The sequence below is a fragment of the Somniosus microcephalus genome, unplaced genomic scaffold, assembly GCF_052327205.1.
Source record: "Somniosus microcephalus isolate GS21.2 unplaced genomic scaffold, FLI_Smic_1.0 unresolved_chr8, whole genome shotgun sequence".
NCBI lineage: Eukaryota > Metazoa > Chordata > Chondrichthyes > Squaliformes > Somniosidae > Somniosus > Somniosus microcephalus.
In genome coordinates, this window is record NW_028225186.1 from 34,249,925 (window position 1) to 34,258,918 (window position 8,994).

The following is an 8,994-nucleotide window of genomic DNA, read 5'->3' on the forward strand; positions in this document are numbered from 1 at the left end:
ATGAATTGTTTAAAATGTTAACCTGCATTGGCCGGGAATCGAACCCGGGTCACCCGCGTGGAAGGCGAGAATTCTACCCCTGAACCACCAATGCACGCCGAGTTAACAAATTCCATTTTCTGGTAGCTACAATTTATTTTTGGCTTTTGTTAATACAAGCGGGGACACTGCGTAAACATAAAAAGCTAAATGCAGCAGATACTGCATCTGGAGTTGTTGACTAAATGCTGGAAACACTTCGAAGGTCCTGGAAGATCTGTGGACAGAGAATTACAGGGTTAACCTCTCAGGTGCATGAGCTCACGGCAGAGCTAAGATTTTGCACTTTTCTAGGTGCCGTGGGAGTTTCCTTCCAACGTTGTTTAGCTGCTCAAAAATTACATAATTAAGAAACAAACCTTCCCCAAAAGAATAAATAGGAGCAGGATTGGGCCATTCGGCCCCTCGAGCCCCGCCATTTAATAATTTCGTGGCTGATGAGATCTTCGACACAACGCAACTTTTCCGCCCGCTCCCCATAACCCTTGAATCCCCGACATACAGAACTCGTTTGACGTCTTACAGTGTGGCCCGAGGGACAAGCGACTTCAGTTATGTTGATGGTGTGGACAAGCTGGAATTGCTTTCCTCTGGAGGCTAAGAGGAAATTTAATAAAGGCTTGCAAAATTTCAATGGCTTTTGATAGAGGAAATAAAGACAACCGCTTTCCAATGGCAGGAGGGATGGTAACCAGAGGTAGAATTGTCTTATGCAGCGAATGTTAAGGCCTCATGAATATCAGGATAAATTATCACGGCCCAGGTACTCTGTCATTCGAGTCTTGCACACGTAGCTAATGTGGCATTTTTCACACTGGCAATGAGTTGACTGATAGCCGTGCTGTGACCAGCTAAGTTTGTTAGGGAGATGCAGTCGGCAAAATAACACATGGAAGGCGGATAATAACCGTGACTGTCCTGACACTGTGAGGTACACATAAATTTGGGCATTTAAGGTGTCTTGTTCCCAATGTCATTTCCTGCTGACTTTGAAACAGCAGGCATTTTACAGAAGGCAAGGAAGTGAATGTTGCACCTCGGTACCGAATGTTGCGCTGCTGAGGCAACAGCAGCGTGGAAAGTTGAAAGGTTGATGAGGTGCAAGCATTGTTTCGCGCGGGTGCTTTGATTGCTGGCATTTCAAACAGCCAGAAAAAGCACTGGTTCCCTGACCAGGGCCGCGGCGGTGAAAGCGCCGAATCCTAACCACTAGACCACCAGGGAAGCTGCGGAAAGCATCCTGCCAGCAAGCAGAACAATGCAGTCTTTCCTCCTTGCTGCTTTGAAATTCAGGTCACTTTCGCGCCAGGCAAACTTTTCGTACCAGATGACATTTTTTAGGCGAGATCACAAACGACATGTTCAAGATACCACAGCATCAATTGCGGGTAGGCGTCCACCTGAAATCTATTTGCTTCTGTGCTTTTCTCAGTGATACACAGTCAGAGAAAAGCCGTCGGGATATTGAATAACCAGCACCATAATATCAAGGACAACACAGAGGAAATAGTAATGCACTGCTTGAGACAAAGGCTCAAACACATACACGAACACAGATGTGTGCTCACTTTGTGTGGGTATGTCTCAGATATCCATATGATTCATGGAAGCTTGCAGTACAGTATGAGGCCATTCGGCCAATCGTGCCAGTGCTGTCCCCTTGAAAGATCAGACGTGCTTTCTCCCGCTGTTATCTGCATTTCCCTGTCCTCTCTCGTTCCGCAGTGCCCCGCACAAAAGACAAACAGAAGGAGAACACTATGCTAACGAGGAATTGATGCAGGAGCTTTTTATACAGTTCCTCACCGTTTAAAATTATTTTAGGTTCAATTTTTCGTTGTTGATCTTTTCCAACGAGCACGTTAAGGTGCTGCCCAAAGGTTTAAAATTGGGGATGTTAAAATTCCTCCCCGTCGGGGAATTTCACCCCGGTCTCCCGCGTGACAGGTGGGGATACTCACAACTATACTAACGAGGAAGTGAGCAATGTAATGTCTGTCAGAGTAAGAATCGAGCCTGTTACACAGAAACAGAATGCCATTCAGCCCCTGAAAACTGTTGCACAGGAACAGAACATTCATTCCCTTGATCCAGTTGCACAGATACAGCTAATATATTATTTATGCTCAAGTGATGTGTTTGCTATGAAATAAATTGTTTAAAATGTTAACCTGCATTGGCCGGGAATCGAACCCGGGTCACCCGCGTGGAAGGCGAGAATTCTACCCCTGAACCACCAATGCACGCCGAGTTAACAAATTCCATTTTCTGGTAGCTACAATTTATTTTTGGCTTTTGTTAATACAAGCGGGGACACTGCGTTAACATAAAAAGCTAAATGCAGCAGATGCTGCATCTGGAATTGTTGACTGAATGCTGGAAACACTTCGAAGGTCCTGGAAGATCTGTGGACAGAGAATTACAGGGTTAACCTCTCAGGTGCATGAGCTCACGGCAGAGCTAAGATTTTGCACTTTTCTAGGTGCCGTGGGAGTTTCCTTCCAACGTTGTTTAGCTGCTCAAAAATTACATAATTAAGAAACTAACCTTCCCCAAAAGAATAAATAGGAGCAGGATTGGGCCATTCGGCCCCTCGAGCCCCGCCATTTAATAATTTCGTGGCTGATGAGATCTTCGACACAACGCAACTTTTCCGCCCGCTCCCCATAACCCTTGACTCCCCGACATACAGAACTCGTTTGACGTCTTACAGTGTGGCCCGAGGGACAAGCGACTTCAGTTATGTTGATGGTGTGGACAAGCTGGAATTGCTTTCCTCTGGAGGCTAAGAGGAAATTTAATAAAGGCTTGCAAAATTTCAATGGCTTTTGATAGTGGAAATAAAGACAACCGCTTTCCAATGGCAGGAGGGATGGTAACCAGAGGTAGAATTGTCTTATGCAGCGAATGTTAAGGCCTCATGAATATCAGGATAAATTATCACGGCCCAGGTACTCTGTCATTCGAGTCTTGCACACGTAGCTAATGTGGCATTCTTCACACTGGCAATGAGTTGACTGATAGCCGTGCTAAGTTTGTTAGGGAGATGCAGTCGGCAAAATAACACATGGAAGGCGGATAATAACCGTGACTGTCCTGACACTGTGAGGTACACATAAATGTGGGCATTTAAGGTGTCTTGTTCCCAATGTCATTTCCTGCTGACTTTGAAACAGCAGGCATTTTACAGATGGCAAGGAAGTGAATGTTGCACCTCGGTACCGAATGTTGCGCTGCTGAGGCAACAGCAGCGTGGAAAGTTGAAAGGTTGATGAGGTGCAAGCATTGTTTCGCGCGGGTGCTTTGATTGCTGGCATTTCAAACAATCAGAAAAAGCACTGGTTCCCTGACCGGGAATCGAACCCGGGCCGCGGCGGTGAAAGCGCCGAATCCTAACCACTAGACCACCAGGGAAGCTGCGGAAAGCATCCTGCCAGCAAGCAGAACAATGCAGTCTTTCCTCCTTGCTGCTTTGAAATTCAGGTCACTTTCGCGCCAGGCAAACTTTTCGTACCAGATGTCATTTTTTAGGCGAGATCACAAACGACATGTTCAAGATACCACAGCATCAATTGCGGGTAGGCGTCCACCTGAAATCTATTTGCTTCTGTGCTTTTCTCAGTGAAACACAGTCAGAGAAAAGCCGTCGGGATATTGAATAACCAGCACCATAATATCAAGGACAACACAGAGGAAATAATAATGCACTGCTTGAGACAAAGACTCAAACACATACACGAACACAGATGTGTGCTCACTTTGTGTGGGTATGTCTCAGATATCCATATGATTCATGGAAGCTTGCAGTACAGTGTGAGGCCATTCGGCCAATCGTGCCAGTGCTGTCCCCTTGCAAGATCAGACTTGCTTTCTCCCGCTGTTATCTGCATTTCCCTGTCCTCTCTCGTTCCACAGTGCCCCGCACAAAAGACAACCAGAAGGAGAACACTATGCTAACGAGGAATTGATGCAGGAGGCTTTTATACAGTTCCTCACCGTTTAAAATTATTTTAGGTTCAATTTTTCGCTGTTGATCTTTTCCAAGGAGCACGTTAAAGTGCTGCCCAAAGGTTTAAAATTGGGGATGTTAAAATTCCTCCCTGTCGGGGAATTTCACTCCGGTCTCCCGCGTGACAGGTGGGGATACTCACAACTATACTAACGAGGAAGTGAGCAATGTAATGTCTGTCAGAGTAAGAATCGAGCCTGTTACACAGGAACAGGATGCCATTCAGCCCCTGAAAGCTGTTGCACAGGAACAGGAGCAGAACATTCATACACTTGATCCAGTTGCACAGATACAGCTAATATACAGCTAACATACACAACGCAACTTTGCCGCCCACTCCCCATAACCCTTCACTCCCCTGTAGCTGAAATATATGTCTTTCAGACATACAGAACCCGTTTGCCGGCTTAGAGTGTGGCCCGATGGACAAGCGACTTCAGTTGTGTTGATTGTGTGGAGAAGCTGGGATTGCTTTCCCCTGGAGGCTAAGAGGAAATTTAATAGAGGCTTGCAATATTACAGTGGGTTTTGATAGAGGAAATAAAGACAAACGCTTTCCAATGGCAGAAGGGATGTTAACCAGAGGTAGAATTGTCTTATGCAGTGAATGTTAAGGCCTCATGAATATCAGGATAAGTTATCACGGCCCAGGTACTCTGTCATTCGAGTCTTGCACACGTTGCTAATGTGGCATTTTGCACACTGGCAATGAGTTGACTGATGGCCGTGCTGTGATCAGCTAAGTTTGTTAGGGAGATGAATTCGGCAAAATAATACATGTAAGGCGGATAATCACCGTGACTGTTCTGACACTGTGAGGTACACATAAATGTGGGCATTTCAAGTGTCTTGCTCCCAATGTCATTTCCTGCTGACTTTGAAACAGCAGGCATTTTACAGAAGGCAAGGCAAGTGAATGTTGCACCTCGATACCGAATGATGCGCTGCTGATTGTTGAGGCAACAGCAGCGGTGTGGAAAGTTGAAAAGTTGATGCATTGTTTCGCGCGGGGGCTTTGATTGCTGGCATTTTAAACTGCCAGAAAACGCACTATTTTCCTGACCGGGTAATCGAATTCGGGTCGCGGTGGTGAAAGCGCCGAATCCGAACCACTATACCACCAGGGAAACTGCGAAAAGCGTCCTGCCAGCAAGCAGAACAATGCAGTCTTTCCTCCTTGCTTCTTTGAAATTCAGGTCACTTCCACGCCAGGCATCTTTTCGTACAAGATGACATTTTTTAGGCGGGATCACAAAGGACATGTTCAGGAACCCACAGCATCAAGTGCGGGTAGGCATCCACCTGAAATCTATTTGCTTCTGACCCACTGACCACAAGCTGACCGATCACAAAGAAAGTGACCAAATGATCACAATCTGAAAGAACACACAGAAACTGACCCATTGACTAAAACCTGATGGAACAAACACTGAAACTCTCACACTGACCACAAACTGACCTAAGACACCGAAAGTGACCCATTGACCACAACCTGAACAAACACACAGAAAGTGACCAACTGAACAAATCATGACTGAAGAAACAGAAACTGACCCACTGACAACAACTTAACCGAACACAGAGAAACTGTACCACTGATCAAACACTGATGGCACTGACAGAAAATGATCCACTGACCACAAACTGACCGAAAACAAAGAAACAAACCCACTGACCACAAACTGACCGAGCACACAAAGACTGGCACAATGAGCTCAACCTGAACAAACTCACAGAAACTGACCCACCGGACACAACATGACCGAACTCACAGAATCTGACAAAATGACAACAACCTTACTGAGCACACAGAACTGACCCACTGACCAAAACTTGAACAAACACAAAGAAACTGAATCACTGAAGACAACCAGACGTAACACACATAAATTGGCTCACTTACCACAACCTGACCGAACACAAAGTAACTGACACACTGTCCACAACCTGATCGAACATACTAATTCTGATACACTAACCACAACGTGACTGAACACACATAAACTGACATACTGACCAAAAAGTGACCGAACACACAGAAACGAACCCACTGACCACAACCAGACCGAAAGCACAGAAACTGACCCACTGACCACAACCTGGCTGATCAAACATAAACTGACACAGTGACCAAGTCCTGACTGAACACACAGAAACTGACCCACTGACCACAACCTGACAAAACACACAGAAACTGGCCCACTAACCACAACATGACCAAACACACAGAAACAAAACCACTGACCACAACATGTCCGATCACACATAAACTGACCCACTGACCACAAATTGACCGAACACACAGAAACTGACCCACTGACCACAACCTGACAGACCACACAGCAACTGACACACTGACGGCAACCTGTACGATCACACAGAAACTGACCCACTAACCACCACCTTTCCAAACAAACAGAAACTGATCCACTGACCACATACTGACCAAAGTCAACCAAACTGAACCACTGATCACAGCCTGCCCAAAACTCAGAAACTGACCTTCTGATGATAACCTGGCCGGACATGCAGAAACTGGCCAACTGAACACAACCTGACCGAACACACAGAAACTGACCAACGGACCAGAACCTGATCAAAAACACAGAAACTGACACTCTGACCACAGCCTTACCAAACACAAAGAAACTGACCCACTGACCACAACCTGACTGAACACACAAAAACTGTCCAACTGACCACAACCTGACCAAAGACACTGAAACTGACACACTGACCACAAATTGAACGAGCACACAGAAATTGAGCAACTGACCACATTCTGACCAATCACATAGAAACTGACCCACTGACCACAATCTGACTGAACACACAGAAACTGACCCACTGAGCAGAACCTGACTGAACACACAGAAACTGACCCACTGACAACACATGACAGAACAAATAGAAACTGGCCCATTGACCACAACCTGACCGAACTGAACCAGACTGAGCCACTGACCACAACCTGACAAAACATGCAGAAACTGACCTTCTGGCCATGACCTGAGCGAAGACACAGAAACTGACCGACTGACCACAACATGACCAAACACAAAGTACCTGACCCACTGTCAACAACCTGGCTGAACACACAGAAACTGACCCACTGACCACAACCTGACAGAAAACATGGAACCTGACACAATGACCACAACCTGAACGAGCACACAGAAACTGACACACTGAACAAATACTGAACGTACACAGTGAAACTGACCCACTGAGCACAACCTGAGAGAGCACGCAGTAACTGAGCAACTGGCCACAAACTGACCAATCACATACAAACTGACCCACTGACCACAACCTGATCGAACAAACAGAAACTGGCCCACTGACCACATACTGACCGAACTCAACCAGACTGAGCAACTGACCACAACCTGACCGAACATGCAGAGTATCACACACTGACATATCCAGACCGAAAACACAGGATATGATCCACTGACCACAACCTGACCGAACAGACAGAAACTGACCCATTGACCACAACCTGACCGAACAATCACTGAAACTGACCCACTGACCAAAACATGAGAGAGCACACAGAAACTGATCTTCCAACCACAACCTGAGTGAACACAAAGCAACCGACCCATTGACCACAACCTGACCAACTGAACAAATCCTGACAACTTGGCTGAACACACAGAAATTGATCCACGGACCACACACTGACAGAACTGACAGAAAATTATCCACTGACCACAACCTGACCGAACACACAGAAACTGACCCATTGACCACAACCTGACCGAACAAACACTGAAACTGACCCACTGATCAAAACATGATAGAGCACACAAAAACTGACCTTCAAACCACAACTTGAGCGAACACAGTGTAACCGACCCATTGACCACAACCTCTACAATCACACAGAAACTGACCAACTGATAAAATCCTGACAACTTGATTGAACACACAGAAACTGATCCACGGACCACACACTGACGAAACTGACAGAAATATATCCACTGACCACAACCTGACCGAACACACATAAACAAACCCACTGGGCACAACCTGACCGAGAACACAGAAACAGACCCACTGACCACAACCTGACCAAACACACAGAATGTGACAAACTGACGACAACCTGACCGAACAAACAGAAACTGACACATTGACCACAACCTGACCGAAAAAACACTGAAACTGAACCACTGACCATAACATGACCAAGCACACAAAAACTGACCTTCCTAGCACAACCTGACCGAACACAAAAACCTACCCATTGACCGCAACCTGGCCAAACACACAGCAACTGACCAAATGAACAAATCCTGACAGAACACACAGAAACTGAACATCTGACAACAACTTGACGGAACAGACAGAAACTGACCTACTGACCACACAATGACGGAACCCACAGAAACTGATCCGCTGACCACAAATTGACTGAACACACAGAAACTGACCAACTGACCATATTCGGACCAAACATATGGAAATTGACACACTAAAAACAACTTGTCCGAACAGACAAACACTGGCCCATTGACCACAATCTGACCCAATACACTCAAAGTGACCAAGTGACCACAACCTCACCGAGTACGCCAAAACTGAACCACTGACAACAACCTGAAGTGCACAGAGAAACTGACGCACTGACCAGACCCTGACCGAACACACAGAAAGTGACCAAATGACCACAACCTGAGGAAACACACAGATAATGATTCACTGACCACAACCTGACAGAACACACAGAAACTGACTTACTGATCACCGCCTCTCCGAACACACAGAACCTGACCCACTGACCACCACCTGTCCAAGCACACAGTAAGTGACCCACTGATAACAGTTTGACCACACACACAGAAACTTATGCATGGAACACATCCTGACCGATCAGACAGAAACTGAAACACTGACCAAATCCTGACTCACAATACAGAAACTGACCCATTGACAACAGC

General features: G+C 46.1%; 3 non-coding genes across 3 annotated transcripts; all 3 read right to left on the bottom strand.

Moving 5' to 3' along the window:
- Positions 1-23: 23 nt before the first annotated feature.
- trnag-ucc (transfer RNA glycine (anticodon UCC)) lies at positions 24-94 on the bottom strand. Its single transcript has one exon. It is a non-coding gene; the product is annotated as a tRNA-Gly (tRNA).
- A 2,117-nt stretch (positions 95-2,211) lies between these two features.
- On the bottom strand, positions 2,212-2,282 carry trnag-ucc (transfer RNA glycine (anticodon UCC)). The gene has a single exon. It is a non-coding gene; the product is annotated as a tRNA-Gly (tRNA).
- A 1,099-nt stretch (positions 2,283-3,381) lies between these two features.
- Positions 3,382-3,453, bottom strand: trnae-uuc (transfer RNA glutamic acid (anticodon UUC)). The gene has a single exon. It is a non-coding gene; the product is annotated as a tRNA-Glu (tRNA).
- Positions 3,454-8,994: the final 5,541 nt, after the last annotated feature.